At 43.8% G+C, this 18,475-nt stretch overlaps 1 non-coding gene across 1 annotated transcript; it reads left to right on the plus strand.

Annotated features, from left to right (window-relative positions):
- The first annotated feature begins 6,514 nt into the window (after positions 1-6,514).
- Positions 6,515-6,661, plus strand: MIR5764 (microRNA MIR5764). Its single transcript, NR_126615.1, has one exon. It is a non-coding gene; the product is annotated as a microRNA MIR5764 (primary transcript).
- The last annotated feature ends 11,814 nt before the right edge of the window (positions 6,662-18,475 follow it).

Below are 18,475 nucleotides of genomic sequence, written 5' to 3' on the forward strand. Positions count from 1 at the left end.
TAATCTAGATTAGAAAGAGAGTCTTCAAAAGGCTGGTCAAAAGCCAGTCTTTGAAACTTTGCCACAGCTTCATCAAAATATGTGAATGACCTATTGTAACTAGATTCAGAAGCTTTAGAAGGCACCGAATCAGAAGACCAAACATCGATGAAAGCAAAAGGATCGACATTCAATGGATCTGTCTCCCTGTGAAGATTCTCTGCATCCATCATGGACAAGTTTTTTACAATAGCTACAATTAAAGCAAAATAGTTAAACTTCATCTTCGAAATGAATAGGGTAAAGTAATAGGGATCTTGACTATTACATACTCTGGTCAACTATCGACTCATTGGTTTCGACAACCAGAATAAGAACAGAAATATCCACGGGAACTTTGAGTGTGAGTTGTTCTTTCGCGGTTGGAGGGTGTTGTTCAATTTCAAGATTCAAAAAATGGTCAAGAGTCAAATCCATGACATTTTCTTCAATTATTGGCTCTTAAATTGACATTGCTTTCGATGGGGAAGACTCGATATGACTTTGAGCATCTTATCCCTCTAGGTCTTCTACCATTCCAACATTTCGGGCATTTGTTGTTGAAACTGGTATGTCTAAATACTTTGATGAAAATACATGTATTGATTATGATTTTTATTTTTTTGAGATCCAAATTGAAAGAATAAAAACAATTCGAGATCGATATGGTTACCAATTGTTTCTTCGTTTACACTTTTGGCACTTGACTTAATAATAGGGGTATTTTGATTTTCTTTTTCCTATCGAGAGGCAATGAGTTAGTCTTATAATTCTAAGAAGAATTTAGTTCTGGAAAGAATTTATGAATGCTTAAAAATTTACCCCATCGTCACCAATTTGAGAAGGATCTTGAGATGATGAAAGATCCACTATGTTGTCATCCTGCAATGTAGAAAGCCAGGATCTATCCTTCAATATTCCATTCGAAAGATATGTCTCAAGAAACTTTTTAGATCGGGATCTCATGAAATAAATTTTCTTCAAGGTTTCTTGGAATACCTTTTGCTTAGTTGTAGCAAAAGAGGTTGGTTTAAAAGAAGAATTGACGGGAAAGTCCTCATCAGAATCGTATAATCTCTTAGAAACTCTTACTTTCAAGGGTTGAGAGGTGTTGGACTGGAATAACAGAGATTTAGTAAGGTTTTGAAAAGAGATTGAAACAAATTAAATCAAACGGAATGATTTGAACCTTAGATGGTTGTTGGAATTTAGGTGGTTTCGTAGAAGCTTCACTTTATCATCAGTCAGACTTTAGTAGTTTTCTTAGATCCCTACAAGAAGGTTAATTATGTTTATAAAAGTCACGGGGAATAAAGCTAAGATTATTAGAGAATTTGAAATATCTGGTGGCTTGTACTTCTCAAAGAAGGAGTTTTTCTTTTTCGAGAGGATTTTTTTGGAGGATCCTTGAATATCATCATCCCAATCTTCATTTTCTCCTTGGTGGGGAATTTTGATGGGAATAGCTGAAAATTGAAATTCAAAAAATTAAAACATTTAGTGAAGGTTGTTTTGAGTGCCTTAACATGACAAAACACAAAATTTACCGTTTATTTGTTTAGTTTCAATTTCTACACATTGTTATGGTAAAATTCCTTTTGGGTAGTAAATGTAATCTCCAAGGTACATTTTAGCAAAGGTTGCTTTTCAAGAAGAAGGAGCGTTATCAAGTTTATACATGGCTAAGAATGGTAATAGCTCTCGAACCCAAGGAAGATTTCGAAGACTCTTACTTAGACCAAAACAAGCTTTTGGGGAAAAATGAAGGTTTTTTAGGCAATATCGAGAAAATTTAGTGTTTTCTTTTGAGTTAGTGACTCTACCATTGGCTTTGTTTTTCTCTTTTTTTCTCCAAGGGAAAATACATTTTCTCAAAAAGTGGCCATGGGACGATTTGAGTGATAACAAATATGATAGAAATTTTCGAAGAAAGTAATTTTGACAAATAATTCATGTTTACCTTTACTCCTTTTGTTGGTGTCCTACACAGAACCACAAGATTTAATTAGTTTATCTAAGCAATTCACAATGGAAACAGGTCTTTCAAAATAATAATTTGTCCACCATGAATGAAAATCTTGTGTGCTTAGAAAACAATTCTCAAAAGAAAATGGTTGAAATTGGAGCTTCACTTTGGGAATCCCATTTCTAATGACTTTAGGGATTAGTGATTCTTCTCCCAAAAGTTGATTTTGCCTAATCCTTTTCTTATATATTGGCACTAAAGGAAGTTGACACAAACCAAACTCTCTTTCGAAAATCTATGGTTGGTGAGGGTAAAATCTGAGATCTTTCAAAGTAGTTCCAGTAAAAATAATGTCCCAAGTGAGAAAATTACTCTAGATTTCGACTAATTCAGCATGTTGGCCAGGAGTTTCACAAGGGAAACTTTGGTTTAGCCATTATGGACCTACCAAATTTGCAGTCGAAGATGGGGCCAAATTGCTATTAAATTGATCAAAATTGAGAAAAGCCTTGATGTACTTAGTATAACATTCATATGTACAAAATTCCTTGCTTGGAGTCAGGTAAGTCAATCGAGCTCCCTCGATTTTAAGTTTGAAGCAACTAGGAATATCTCTTTTTGGGGTTATGTGATTGGCTAGGATGACATTTAACCATTATTGCACAACCCATAAAGGTCCAACTATAGGCTTCATTTTTCCAGGGGTATCCATAATCTCGATAGCTTCTTCCATTACTTTATTAATTGAGGCTAATAGAAATTTACTAAGGAAAATATCTTCTCTGAAATGAAGATCTTGTGCCAAGTTGTAACTATACATTGGAATCTAGAGAGAATGAGTACATACAAGGTATGAAGACACCTAATCAGAAAGACTATATGTTCCGCATCAAAAATCTCTTCAGTGTCTTTCTCATTCTTCTTAATGAAAGCCCCATAAGACTTAGCACTAAAATCTATGTCTATTTCGCTTCTTTTGATCTGATCTTCACTTCAAGCCAATAATAGCAGTTATGCCTGGTAGAGTTAAAGTAATTGGACCACAAGGGAGTTCCAATGCATGTAAACTGCAATTCTAGAACAGAAAGGATGCCATCAAAATAGGCATGTGTCATACCCTAATTTCATCCGGGGACCATCCGTTGTTGGGATGTGACCCTCGTTTGACCACTTCGAGGTATTTGGCACCTATCGTTAGGCAATTTGTGAAGTTCCGAGACATGTCGGAAGCCAAAAGAAAAGCGTCGTAGCACAATCCGTGAAGTTTCGTGACATGCCGGAAATTAAAAAGAAGTGTTAGTGCGCAATCCGTAAAGTTTCGTAACGTTTCGGAAGGCAAAAAAGGGATGATTATGTAATCCATAAAGTTCCGCAACATTGTGGAAAGAAAACAAGTATCATTACGAAATTCGTAAGTTTTCGTAACTTTACGGAAAAAGAATCACCAAAAAAAGGGCAGAGGTTGTATTTAGTAAAAATGGGGGTTCAAATTGCAACCAGACCCACTTGGGCCTTCCAGGATGCTCCTCCAAAAGGCGGTTACTTCTGGAGGAAGCAACCTAGCTTGCCTGGGCGAGCTGGGTGGCAAGCATCTCCTTCCTTTTCCTATAAATAGGGGAAGGAGGGAAGAACAAAAATGTTCAGCCCTTCTGGTATTTCGGGATCACTTAAAATTAGTGAGAAAAATTGTTTCCGTGAAGAAAATCCAAGCCGAGGCGCTTCCGTAACGTTTCCGTGGGTGATTTCGCAAAGATTTTCAACCGTTCTTCGACGTTCTTCGTTTGTTCTTCGTCGTTCTTCGGTCTTCAACCGGTAAGTTCCTGAAATCGAACTTTTCAATTCATTCTATGTACCCTTAGTGGTCCTCATTTGTTTCACGTGCTTTTATTTTCATTTCATTTACTTTCCGTACCCACTTTTGACATGCTTTAGTCACTTATTTTAGTCATTTTCTCGCCTAATCAAAAAATAAAATAAATTTACACCGATCATTTGAATTGTAACATCCGTTAATTTATGTTAAAATGAAATCTGACCGTTCGGTCATGCCCTAACCACGTTGGAAATCAAAAAGAGGTAAAATAATAATATAATAATCAAAAATATCTTTTAGTAAAATAAATCAAAAAAAATCAATCGGACGTTTTTCTTTGGGATTTCTCTTTCTTAAATCGAATCGACTAATAACCAAAGTGAAACTAAGGCTAAAATCAATTCATAAACCAAACTGTTGTCATCGCCTAAAAAAGCCATTTTCAAAGGTCCAACGCCTTGAAATGGTCTTTTCTGCTCTTATTGGTTAAAATTTCTAAAAAGCCTAAAATCAATATGTAACTTTGTTACCTCTTTCAAAAGCAAGTTGAAAATGGGGTGGTTGGAATACCGAGAAAATGTTTGGAGGCAAAAGCAAGAATCTTGGCAAGTAAAGGCGAATGGGCCCTGTTCATAGACATTCTCGCACTGTTGATCTTTGGAGGAGTCCTCTTTCCAAATGTGGATGGGTTGGTGGACCTAGCAGCGATTGACGCTTTTCTTGCCTATCATGACCACAAGGAAAGCCCGGTCGTTGCTATGCTAGCCGACCTCTATGACACCTTTGAGCGAAGATGTGAGAAGAGCAGTACGAGGATTGTCTGCAGTACTCCCGCTCTTTATGTATGGTTAGTTTCACACCTTTTTTGCCAAGAGGTGAGGCATGCCACCGTTCATGCACAGAGAAAGGAGGGGCAAATTGGGACCAACTCTTAGCAAACAAAGAAGGAGCATCTGTCAACTGGTTCCCTCGATGGAAGGAAGGAAGAACCGGAGTTCTTATTTCATGCGGAGGATTTCCAAATGTTCCCTTGATGGGGACGAGGGGTTGCATCAGCTACAATCTCGTTCTTGCTATAAGACAACTTGGCTACCCTATGAGAGGGGCACCACTAGAGGATGAGCTCTCGCCTGTCATTTCACGAGGCTTCAATAAGACCAACATGGAGACACTTCAGAAGGTCCGCAAGGCATGGGAGGTGTTGCAAAAGAAGGACAAAGAACTCAGGGGTAGTAACAATGGGCCCATCGGTGGCTATCGTAAGTGGTTAAAAGCCCACGTGCAAGGTTTGGATTGGCTTCCAAGTTTGAGAACCGCTAAAAGAGAGGAAGTTATGGCACTGGAGGAAGACGAAGAGGTGCAGGTCCTTAGGGCGGAACTCGAGAAAGCCCAAACAGTTAAAGAAAGGTTCAAATCAGCGGCTTTGAAAATCCGAAAGGAGAATACCGAACTGAGAGATGTAAATGTGGCTACCACCAAAGCTTTGGAACGAGAAACCAAGAGGGCTTATAGGGAAGAACACGGCCGGAACAAATTCTGAGGGGCTCTGTGGGGTAGCAACAGCGAGCTTAAACTCCAAAGAGAGGAAAGGGACCAATCACGGGTAGACAGTTTGATCTTGAAGGATGAGTTGAAGGCTTGCTCGAGGTCCAAGAGAAGTTTGTCTCAGCGTTTATGCGAGACAGAGACCAACATGTTAGCCATCATCAACAAGTACCAAGAAGAACTAAATCTAGCCACGGCCCACGAGCATAGAGTGGCAGACGAGTATGCCCAAGTGTATGCAGAAAAGGAGGCTAGAGGAAGGGTGATCGACTCGTTACACCGAGAGGCAACGATGTGGATGGACCGATTCGCTCTTACCTTGAACGAGAGTCAAGAGCTTCCCCGACTACTAGCCAAGGCCAAGGCAATGGCGGACACCTACTCCGCCCCCGAGGAGATCCACGGACTTCTCGGCTATTGTCAGCATATGATAGATCTAATGGCCCATATAATTAGAAACCGCTAGGGAACTTGTATTGTCACTCAGATCTTGATTAGTTATAACTTTTTGAATAAAATGAGTTTATCCCATGTTTTTACTCCAAAAGTAAGTGCGAATCAAATCACTCCTGCATTTTATCTCTAACATGCATTCATTATTTTTTACCTACTCCTCACATTTGGTTTTTTAGGAAAAAACACCATAACTAAACGTGCCCCAAGGCATCCCTATCGCACCAGATCCAAATCTAGAACGATGGGTGATCAAGAGGAGACACAGGAACAAATGAAAGCTGACATGTCGGCTCTGAAAGAACAAATGGCTTCCATGATGGAGGCCATGTTAGGAATGAGGCAACTCATGGAGAAAAATGTGGCCACTGCTGCCGCCGTTAGTTTGGCTGCCGAAGCAGACCCAACTCTTCTAGCTACCGCGCACCATCCTCCCCCAAACGCAGTAGGACGAGAAAAGAGTACACAGGGGCACAACAACAACCCCCATTTGGGATACAATCGGGTGGCTTACCCTTATGGATTGCCGCCTAATTACACGCCGCCAGTCATGCACGATGACGTGGGTCATGTCTCTTCCCCCATCCTTGAAAGGAAGCCTCCTCAACAGCCCCACGAGGCCCATGAAGATCATTAAGAGCATGCCCAAGGGGATGTTGATTTCTATCCCCCGATCCTCGCCGAGGGGCCGACACCCAACACATTGTCTCAGTACAACCTCACAGCACAACCAGTATTCTTGTCCGCGGAAGGACCACCCCCGACGGCCAAAGAAAGAAGGAAACTCGATCTCCTCGAGGAGAGATTGAGGGTTGTTTAAGGCTTTGGTGACTATCCATTCGCGGACATGATGGATCTTTGCTTGGTACCAGATGTTGTTATCCCCCCAAAATTCAAGGTGCCGGACTTCGACAAGTATAAAGGGACGACTTGCCCCAAGAACCATCTCAAGATGTATTGTCGCAAGATGGGCGCGCACTCTAGGGATGAGAAACTATTAATACACTTTTTCCAAGATAGCTTGGCCGGAGCCGCGGTTGTTTGATACACTAATCTGGAAGCTTCCCGCATCCATACTTGGAAGGACCTGATTACTGCTTTCCTAAGATAATATCAGTATAATTCCGATATGGCTCCCGATCACACTCAGCTACAGAATATGTTCAAGAAGGAAGGTGAGACCTTTAAAGAATATGCACAGCGGTGGAGAGACCTGGCAGCACAAGTGGCCCCTCCCATGGTCGAAAGGGAGATGATCACCATGATGGCAGACACCTTGCCAGTGTTTTACTATGAGAAGTTGGTAGGTTACATGTCGTCCAGCTTCGCGGACCTAGTATTCGCCGGGGAAAGAATCGAAGTAGGGTTGAAAAGAGGGAAGTTCGATTACGTTTCCTCCACAAGTGTCAATGCTAAAAGAATCCGAGCAACTGGGGCAAAAAGGAAGGAGGGAGATGCCCACGCCGTCACTTCGGCGCCCGCATGGGTCAAACCCCCGCAGACATCTCATGGTACACATCAGTACACGCAACATCATCCGAGCTTCTCAGCTCGTGCCGGGAACTCCTCCAATTCAGCACCCATACAACCTAGGGCGCCCGCCCCCATCCAGAGGGAGGCCCCCCAAGCTCCGACTCCAACCACGACTCGCCCGGTCGGCAATGCCCACTTTAGCGCCAGTTCCAACGCAATCAGGAACTATCCCCCGAGGCCAATTCCAGAATTCACCCCACTCCCAATGATGTACGAGGACCTCTTGTCGTCCCTCATCGCCAACCAACTGGCCGTAATAACTCCCGGGAAGATCTTCCAACCCCCTTTCCCAAAGTGGTATGATCCTAACACAACTTGCACGTACCATGGGAAAACCCTGGGCCACTCCATCGAAAAATGCCTGGCCCTTAAATACAAGGTCCAGCATTTGATAGACGTCGGATGGCTAACATTTCAAAAGGATCAGCCCAATGTGAAAACTAACCCGCTCACCAATCATGGAGGGGGAGCGGTTAATGCCATTGAGTCAGATAGGCCGCACAGGTCTAAGCCTTTAAGGGAAGTAGCGACCCCTATGAGGTTTATCTATGAGGCCCTACAAAAGGGGGGTGTCATTCCCCACGGTGGGCATGAAAAGGATTCTTGTCTGTTGCATCCTGGTGAGCTACATAACATGGAAACATGTTTGGCAGTGGAGGACCTTTTGCAAAGGATGATAGATCAAAGTCGACTGGAAGTCGACAATGAGGGAAGGGAAGAGCAGCATATATGTATGCAGTCCGCGGATGAGAGAAGTTTCGGAAGGCCTAAACCTTTGGTGATATACTTCACCAAGGGCGTAGCTTCACAAAAGCCCCAATACCCCTCAGCAGCTAAACCTGTCCCTTTCCCATACCAAAACAGCCACGCAGTCCCATGGAGGTACACACCTTCGAACAAAAGGGAAGAAGAAGCCACCGACATCAGTTCGTTGTCGGCCAAGGTAACCAATATCATGGGGCTGAGTGGTGTGACCCGCAGCGGTTGCGTGTTTGCGCCCCCCGACCTACCAATTCAACCCGCAAACGTTAAGGGGAAGGCAAAGGTAGTGGAAGAAAAAGATGATAAAATGCCCTTCACTCCTAATGAGGATATTTCGGTGAAGGGTCTTCCGGAGAAAAAGGATGGTTATGGCAAGAAGGAGGTGTCGCTAAAGGAAGCCAGCGAGTTTCTCTGCATAATTCAGCAGAGCGAGTTCAAGGTTATTGAGCAGCTCAACAAAACCCCGGCCAGGGTCTCGCTGTTGGAATTACTCATGAGCTCGGAGCCTTATCGGGCTTTGCTGGTAAAGGTTTTGAACGAAGCCCATGTGGCCCAAGATATCTCTGTAGAAGGCTTTGGAGGGCTCGTCAATAATATCACCGCCAACAACTATTTCGCCTTCGCCAAAGAAGAAATCCCTGCCGAGGGAAAAGGGCATAACAAGGCTTTGCATGTATCAGTCAAGTGTATGGACCACGTGGTAGCCAAGGTGCTCATCGATAATGGTTCCAGTTTAAACGTGATGCCCAAAAGCACTTTGGAGAAATTACCATTTAATGCTTCCCATCTAAAGCCAAGTTCCATGGTAGTCCGTGCCTTCGACGGCACCCGCCGAGAGGTTAGGGGAGATCGACCTCCCTGTACAGATAGGCCCCCATACCTGTCAGGTTACCTTTCAAATAATGGACATTAACCCCGCTTACAGCTGCCTGTTAGGGCGCCCATGGATCCATTCGGTGGGAGTCGTTCCCTTTACACTCCACCAAAAATTGAAGTTCGTAGTGGAAGGGCATTTGGTTATCGTATCGGGCGAGGAAGACATCTTGGTGAGTTGCCCATCCTCTATGCCATATGTGGAAGTCGCGGAGGAGTCATTAGAAACGGCCTTCCAGTCTTTTGAGGTGGTTAGCATTGCTTCTGTAGATTCTTTCTCTGGGCAACCTTGCCTGTCCGATGCGGCAGTAATGATGGCTCGAGTGATGTTGGGGAATGGTTACGAGCCCGGAATGGGTTTAGGAAAGGACAACGGCGGCATAACCAGCCTGATAAGCGCTAAAGGAAACCGTGGGAAGTTTGGGTTAGGCTATAAACCCACACAAGCGGACATAAAGAAAGGCATTACAGGAAGGAAGAGCGGAGGTCAAGGCTCGCGACTGGGACAAGAAGTCAAAGGAGGCCCGCCCTGCCACATCAGTATGAGCTTTATAAGCGCGGGTCTAGGACACGAAGGCCAAGTCGTTGCGATATGTGAAGATGATTCGCCAAGTGGGTCGGAGTTGGTACGACCATGCCCTCCTGATTTTCGACTAGGAAATTGGCGAGTGGAGGAGCGCCCGGACATTTACGCGACAAGCATAATGTAAACCTTTTTATGGCTTTAAAAGCTCTATAATTGGGCCTAGGCTTTAGAGTTTCCTTTTGTTAAGGCTTTGTGTCTTTTGTTCCTGAATTTATAATACAAAGATCTTTCTTCATCTGTTCCTGCGTCTCTACCCATTCTCATCCATTTGCATGTTTATTTCTTTACGTTTAAAAATTCCAGATCCGACGACGAGTCCCTCGAAGGTACTAATACCTGGGACCCGCCCATCGATTTCGAGCAAGAAACGAATCAAACAGAAGATGAAGAGAACGAGGATGTGGGACTTCCCCCGGAGTTGGAAAGGATAGTCGTCCATGAGGACCAAGAAATGGAGCCTCATCAAGAAGAGACAGAACTAGTAGACTTAGGAACTGGCAGTGGAAAAAGGGAAGTAAAGATAAGCACGGGTATGACCACACCCATCCGTGAAGAATTAACAGCCCTACTAAGAGACTACCAATACATCTTTGCCTGGTCGTACCAAGATATGCCCGGTTTGAGTTCTAACATTGTACAGCACCGATTACCCCTAAATCCTGAGTGTTCCCCGGTAAAACAAAAACTAAGGAGGATGAAGCCCGAGACATCCTTGAAAATAAAAGAAGAGGTAAAGAAACAATTTGACGCTGGGTTTTTGGCTATCGCTCGGTACCCAGAATGGGTTGCCAACATTGTACCAGTCCCTAAGAAGGAAGGGAAGGTGCAAATGTGTGTGGATTATCGGGACCTGAATCGGGCCAGTCCCAATGACAAATTTCCTTTGCCGCACATCGATATCCTCGTGGATAATACGGCCAATTTCGCTTTGTTTTCCTTCATGGATGGGTTCTCCGGTTACAATCAGATAAAGATGGCGCCAGAGGATATGCAAAAGACTACCTTCGTCACCCTGTGGGGAACATTCTGTTACAAGGTGATGTCCTTTGAACTCAAGAATGTCGGGGCAACTTATCAACGGGCTATGGTAGCTTTGTTCCACGATATGATACACCAAGAGATCGAGGTCTACGTGGACGACATAATTGCCAAATCTAAGACCGAGGAGGAACACCATGTCAACCTGCGGAAGTTGTTCGAAAGGCTTAGGAGGTATCGATTGAGGTTAAACCCCACTAAGTGTACCTTCGGGGTCAAATCAGGGAACATCGTAAGTCAGAAAGGGATAGAGGTGGACCCCGAAAAGGTGAAGGCCATCCTTGAGATTCCGGAACCCCGTACCGAGAGGCAGGTCTGAGGTTTCCTAGGACGTTTGAATTATATTGCCAGGTTCATATCACAGCTCACTGCTATTTGTGAGCCATTGTTCAAACTCTTACGCAAAAACCAAACCGTCCACTGGAACGAGGATTATCAAGAGCCGTTTGGAAGGATCAAACAGTGTCTCATGAACCCTCCTGTGCTTATGCCACCGGTACCCGAAAGGCCTCTCATTTTGTATATGACGATTTTGGACGAGTCGATGGGATGTATGCTAGGGCAACATGACGAGTCCAGGAAGAAAGAGCGCGTTGTCTACTACTTGCGTAAGAAGTTCACGGCCTGTGAAATGAATTACTCCCTGCTTGAAATAACGTGTTGTACTTTAGTCTGGGCATCCCATCGTCTAAAACAATACATGTTGAGCCATACCACCTGGTTGATATCCAAAATGGACCCGGTTAAGTACATCTTTGAAAAGCCAGCTCTCACAGGACGGATCGCCTGGTGGCAGGTCTTGCTATCCGAGTTTGATATAGTTTACATCATCCAAAAGGCGATAAAAGGGAGCGCCTTAGCGGATTATTTGGCTCAGCAGCCTCTTAACAACTATCAGCCCATGCATCCCAAATTCCCGGATGAGGACATCATGGCCTTGTTTGAGGAAAAACTAGACGAGGACCGGGACAAATGGACTGTATGGTTTGATGGAGCGTCAAACATTTTAGGCCATGGCATTAGAGCAGTATTGGTCTCTCCAGACAATCAATGTATACCTTTCACAGCCAGGCTTGGGTTTGACTGCACCAATAATATGGCTGAGTATGAAGCGTGTGCCCTGGCCATCGAGGCGGCAATTGACTCTAATGTCAAACTGCTCAAAGTGTACGGGGACTCAACACTGGTGATTCACCAGCTGAGAGGGGAATGGGAAACTAGAGACCCCAAGCTGATACCCTACAAAGCCTATATCAAGGAGTTGGCTGATTCCTTTGATGAGATCTCCTTCCATCACGTTCCCCGGGAGGAAAATCAAATGGCGGATGCGCTTGCTACTTTGGCGTCCATGTTCCAGCTAACACCGCACGGGGATCTACCATACATTAAGTTCTGGTGTCGTGGCAAACCCGCACATTGTTGTCAGGTGGAAGAGGAACGGGACGGTAAACCTTGGTATTCCGATATCAAGCAATATGTTGAAAGCAAAGAGTACCCATCGGAGGCTTCCGACAATGATAAAAGGACGTTGAGGAGATTAGCGGCCGGTTTCTTCATGAGTGGGAGCATACTATATAAAAGAAACCTTGACTTGACTCTCTTGCGATGCGTGGATGCCAAAGAGGCGAACCACATGATCGAGGAAGTCCACGAGGGCTCGTTTGGAACACACACCAATGGCCATGCTATGGCCAGAAAGATCTTGAGAGTAGGTTATTACTGGCTCACCATGGAAAGTGATTGCTGCATCCATGTAAGGAAATGCCATAAATGTCAAGCGTTCGCGGACAATGTCAATGCTCCGCCACATCCTCTGAATATCATGTCCGCCCCTTGGCCTTTTACCATGTGGGGAATAGACGTCATCGGGGCCATCGAGCCCAAGGCTTCGAACGGTCATCGTTTCATTCTCGTGGCGATAGATTATTTAACCAAATGGGTCGAAGCGGCTTCTTACACCAATGTCACAAGGAGTGTAGTGGTCAAGTTTATAAAGAGGGAGCTGATTTGTCGGTACGGACTCCCTAGGAAGATCATTACTGACAATGGCACCAACCTGAATAACAAGATGATGCAGGAAATGTGTGCGGATTTCAAAATCCAGCATCACAACTCCACGCCCTACCGGCCAAAGAAGAACGAAGCCGTGGAAGCAGCCAACAAGAATATTAAGAAAATTATTCAGAAGATGACAGTGTCATACAAAGATTGGCATGAGATGTTGCCTTTTGCCTAGCATGGATACCGAACTTCAGTACGAACTTCTACTGGGGCAATGCCGTATTCCTTGGTTTATCGAATGGAAGCGGTACTCCCATTTGAAGTAGAGATCCTTTCCCAGAGGATACTAGCATAATCGGGCTTAGAAGAATCAGAGTGGGCTCAAACACGCTATGACCAACTCAACCTTATTGAAGGTAAGCGCTTGACGGCCATGAGCCATGGGCGCCTGTATCAACAAAGAATGAAGAATGTGTTCGACAAGAAGGTACGCTTGCGCAAGTTCCATGAGGGGGACCTTGTGCTGAAAAAGATGTCCCACGCTGTTAAAGATAATCAAGGGATGTGGGCCCCAAACTACGAGGGGCCTTTCATTGTGAAAAGGGCTTTTTTCCGGAGGGGCCCTGGTGCTTACCAACATGGATGGCGAGGAGCTACCTTCACCTGTGAACTCTGATGTTGTCAAGCAATACTATGCTTAGAATCTGGGGCAATTAAGGATGTAGCTGCATGTTCTTTTAATTTTGTGTGTTCTTCTTGGTTTCCCCCAGGGATTCCTGTCTGCTGTAATTTTCTTGTCACGGTCTTCTAAAAAGAAGAGAACATGAGTTTGAGGCTTCAGTCCTCACTTTGTGCTTTAAACCATGTGCAGTCTATGATAGCCTGAGCCCTTTCGCTCAATCCACGGGATGCCCCAAAGCGCGTAATTAAAACTGAACCTAACCGGCTCGTTGCATTTGAAAACATTCATACATACACATACGCATGCATGTTTTGTGATAACAGGGGCAGAATCATCTTAGGCCGTGGTCAGATGTCGGGACTAAGCTGAAGGCAGAAACCAATCAAGGTAAGACGGTAACACGAACACAGTTTGCTGCACAATGTCGTTTCCTACTTTCAGGTACTTAGGGACAGACGCAAGTATAGGCTAGGGTCACAACCGATAGATCGTCATCCCTTGCCTAGCTTTGGACAAACGGAAAGCGTCGCTGCAAGGCAGCCTAACTTGCGCTCCCGATTAAGGGTCCAGTAGTTTCCTTTTATCAACTCCGGGGGCCACCCCCTGATCCCGGAGGAGGGCCAAATATGCGAGCACAACCAGAGAGAGAGGCTATCACGCTGCTACTATGCATACCGAGGCAAGATTTCACCCGTACCGCTGCAAAGAGACAAGTGCGGATCATGCGCACCAACATGACCACTTTTACACAGATATAGATGACGTTGCTACTTAGCAACATTCTGCCCAGCGATCGCAATGCCGATCTCCCCCTACGAAAGTATCAGTTGGTTTGTATCATTCCGACATAGGTAAGTATGCATGTGGCTAAACTGATTTCTGATGCCATCCACTATTTGCAGGGATCGTGCCCACAAGACACCCAGTGGACCCGAAGAAGTCCAACAGGGTCCTGGGGTTTCTAGCTCTGGTTACGGGCCTCTGCCATTCCTATAGGGTACTCGTCCCCCCCAACAAAGGTCATGCCATCATGACTTAGGTAAGTATGCACATCGCCAAACTGATTTCTGATGTCATCTATTGTTTGCAGGGATCGCACCCGCAAGAAACCTAGTGGACCAGAACAAGTCCAACAGGGTCCTAGGGTTTCCAGCTCTGATTACGGGTCTCTATCAGTTCCACGGAGTGCCCGTCGCCCCTGGCAAGTTCATCAAGCCCCCCATTAACCGGGCTTTCATCAAGAAGTACTGCACCCCCAGGCAGGCGCAGGACGAGACACCATAGCAGCCTAGGGATGGCTGACAGCAGGCAACAGACGCACCGCCGCCACCACCTCTAGAGTTCACCTCAGCTCATCCACAAAAAGGTTAAAGTGTTGCTTACGACACATGGCCGACCAATAGGTGACCAAGTCCAAAGCCAAAGGTAAGCAAAGTACTAGGTCCGTGACCGACAAGTCATCTGGCGTCCAGCTCAAGACATTAAAGAAGCGCTACTAGGAGGCAACCTAGTACCTTTTAAATCTCTGCTTTTTATTTGATCACCTTTGTTTCTCAAGTCATAGTAGGTCACACCTAGTTGCTCATGATCCTGGGAATTTAAATAAAATAAGCACAAGCTCGGAAGGTAGTCATACCTCACAAAATATATATATGTATGTTTAGGTAGTGAAAATACCTTAGATATGCATGTATGTAAACAAAAAATAATTCACAAAATATATATATGTATGTTTAGGTAGAAAGATACCTTAGATATGCATATATGTAAACAAAAAAAATACTTCACAAAATATATATATGTATGTTTAGGTAGAAAGATACCTTGGATATGCATGTATATAGCAAAAATATCTCGCAAAAATATCTCACAAAACATATATATGTATGTTTAGGTAGCAAGATACCTTGGACACGCATGTATATAGCAAAATACCTCACAAAAATATACATATGTTTAGGTAGCAAAATACCTCATGGAAAAAGAAAAAAGAGAAAAAAGAAAAAAATAATAATAATAAGTTTTCTAGCTAAAAAACCAACAAGCTTTTGAAAAGAGATAACTTCCAGCTTTTCTTTGAAAAAATTTCACTGATTGTAACTAGTTTTTGAAAAAAAATGTGTGTACACATTTGAAGGGTAAATGCTGTGAAAGTTTTTCCGAACACCCAAAATAGACTCGGATGAATGCAAAAATTGATAAAAGAACATATTTTGGAAACACTGGGTTGACTAAAGTAGAGAAAATGAATTATGAGCCCTAGCATCACATGACCAAAAAGTTTTTGACACTTGAGTGTCCACATAGGTGCATGCATGACTAGTTTTGCATAAAATTTCCAAATCATCATTGTTGCATTTGTGTCATGGAAATAATGTGGGACATTTCCTTTTATCCCTGAACCAGACCAACACCCTGACATATATCATGTCCATCCGTTCTACAAGCCTTGAGCCAAAGTCCCAACTCACCATAAACCTTGCCCTCAAAAGAAAACAAAAAAAAGAAAAAGAAAAGAAGAGAAAAGGAGAAAAGGAGAAAATTCCCGATCAAAAGAATCAGAACAAAGCAAAAAGGGAAAATTCCCAATCAAGGAAAATGGGGGAAAGCAAAAAGAAAGAGAATTCTCGATCAAAGATCGGAAGAGAAAAGAAGAAATATGCAGAAAGGTCTTAGGACCAGACAATATCTGAACAATACAGATTTGTCGCCAAGTAAACAAGAAAAGAAAGGAAACCACGACCTAAAGTGGTCCTCTCCCTTTGATTGCCAACCAAAATCCTGTGTGTCAACGACTTTTTCGCCTCGCACTAAACAAAAACAGAAAAGGAAAAGGCCAAAAACATTCAAAGCCAAAATTCCCACAAAAAAAACACCTTTCCCAAGAAAAAGTCCTACTAATCCATGATCACGCACGTAATCTTTGATTTGATAGGAAATGATTTGCAAGATCAAGTCATGGCATATCTATGGTTCGGAATTAGGACGAAACACTTACCTGTGTGAGGTTAATACACTTTGAGTGATTTCCTTCTATTTTTGTTGAACCCAGTGTTTCCTCTAAATGGTCATTTAGAAACAAAATGCTAAACATTCAAAATCTCATTTGTAATTATGAGAAGATTTCATTAGCATACTCCCCTTCCCCGGTAGACACATTGTTTTTCATCCAAAAAGCATATGTTGCTCTAATTGGTTGGAAGTTTTGTCTCTTTACTAAAGCGTGTTCGCATTTTAGTGAAGAAAACACCGAGACTATTTTAGTCTCATAAGTTATCCAGAACTACGTAGGTCTGAGTTCCTCATTGAGGATACGTAGGAGTAAGAGCCTCACTTTTGTCGGCCACCCCACAATATCTGTCATACTGACACTGGAGTCACGTGACATGCGGAGATACCCGGGTGGTTATCCGTTTAAACTTTCTTTTGCTATCTCTAAGACTCAAAGCATGATAGCACGCAGAGACTAACGTCGTCTTCTGCACCTTTTGTCATCCAGAGGCGGCAGGCCCGATGACATGCAGTTATCCACACGCTCGATGAGTGATAAACGCGCAGGGACAAATTTTGCGCCCTTTATCATTCAGGAGCAGCGAGTTGAGTGGTAAACGCGCATAGACGAATTTTGCGCCCTTTGCCATTCAGATTTCGCAAATTGGGTGATAAACGCGCAGAGACAGATTTTGCGCCCTTCATCATTCAAGAGCAGCAAGCTGAGTGGATAAACGCGCATAGACGAATTATGCGCCCTTTATCATTCAAGAACAACAAGTTGGGTGGTAAACGTGCAGAGACAGATTCTGCGCCCTTTATCATTCAAGAGAAGCTGAATGGATAAACGCGCATAGATGAATTCTGCGCCCTTTATCATTCAGGAACAACAAGTTGGGTGGTAAACGCGCAGAGACAGATTCTGCGCCCTTTATCATTCAAGAGCAGAAAGCTGAATGGATAAACGCGCATAGACGAATTCTGCGTCCTTTATCATTCAGGAACAACAAGTTGGGTGATAAACGCGCATAGACGAATTTTGCGCCCTTTGTCATTCATATTTCACAAGTCGAGTGATAAATGCGCAGGGACAGATCTTGTGCCCTTTGTCATTCAGGGACAGTAAGTCGAGAGGTGGGCGGAGACAAATTATGGTCATCCCGCGCACCTTTTCGCCATCCAAAGGCGATCGTGTCCGGTGGCACGCAGAGACAAATTATGGTCATTCTGTGTCTCGCCGCCCAGGCTCGATCGTGTCCAACAAAACGCAGAGACAAATTATGGTCATTCTGTGTCCTGTATCAACCAAGAGGAACAAATTCGACAGTATCAAAATGATGTGTCGGTACTGATAATTTTCAAATTTTTGCAAGTTCCGCTGGCAGGGAGGTTCACTGGCCGAATGGTGTTTCGTTCGAATGAAATTAGTGTCTTATCTTTACTTCCCTTTTATCTCCAATAAAAGACAAGTAAAAAGGGGCAACTGTCATACCCTAATTTTGTCCGGGGACCATCCGTTGTTGGGATGCAACCCTCGTTTGACCACTTCGAGGTATTTGGCACCCATCGTTAGGCAATTTGTGAAGTTCCGAGACATGCCGGAAGCCAAAAGAAAAGCGTCGTAGCACAATCCGTGAAGTTCCGTGACATGCCAGAAATTAAAAGGAAGTGTTAGTGCGTAATCCGTAAAGTTCTGTAACGTTCCGGAAGGCAAAAAAGGGATGATTATGTAATCCGTAAAGTTTCGTAACATTACGGAAAGAAAACAAGTATCGTTATGAAATTCGTAAGTTTCCGTAACTTTACGGAAAAAGAATCACCAAAAAAAGGCAGGGGGTGTATTTAGTAAAAATGGGGGTTCATATAGCAACCAGACCCACTTGGGCCTTCCAGGATGTTCCTTCAGAATGCGGTTGCTTCTGGAGGAAGCAACCTAGCTCGCCTGGGCAAGCTAAGTGGCCAGCATCTCCTTCCTTTTCCTATAAATAAGGGAAGGAGGGAAGAACAAAAATGTTCATCCCTTCTGGTATTTCGGGATCACTTAAAATTATTGAGAAAAATTGTTTTCGTGAAGAAAATCCAAGCCAAGGCGCTTCCGTAACGTTTTCGTGGGTGATTTCGCGAAGATTTTCAACCGTTCTTCGACGTTCTTCGTTCGTTCTTCGTCGTTCTTTGGTCTTCAACCGGTAAGTTCCCGAAATCGAACTTTTCAAT

The sequence above is a fragment of the Glycine max genome, chromosome 14, assembly GCF_000004515.6.
Source record: "Glycine max cultivar Williams 82 chromosome 14, Glycine_max_v4.0, whole genome shotgun sequence".
NCBI lineage: Eukaryota > Viridiplantae > Streptophyta > Magnoliopsida > Fabales > Fabaceae > Glycine > Glycine max.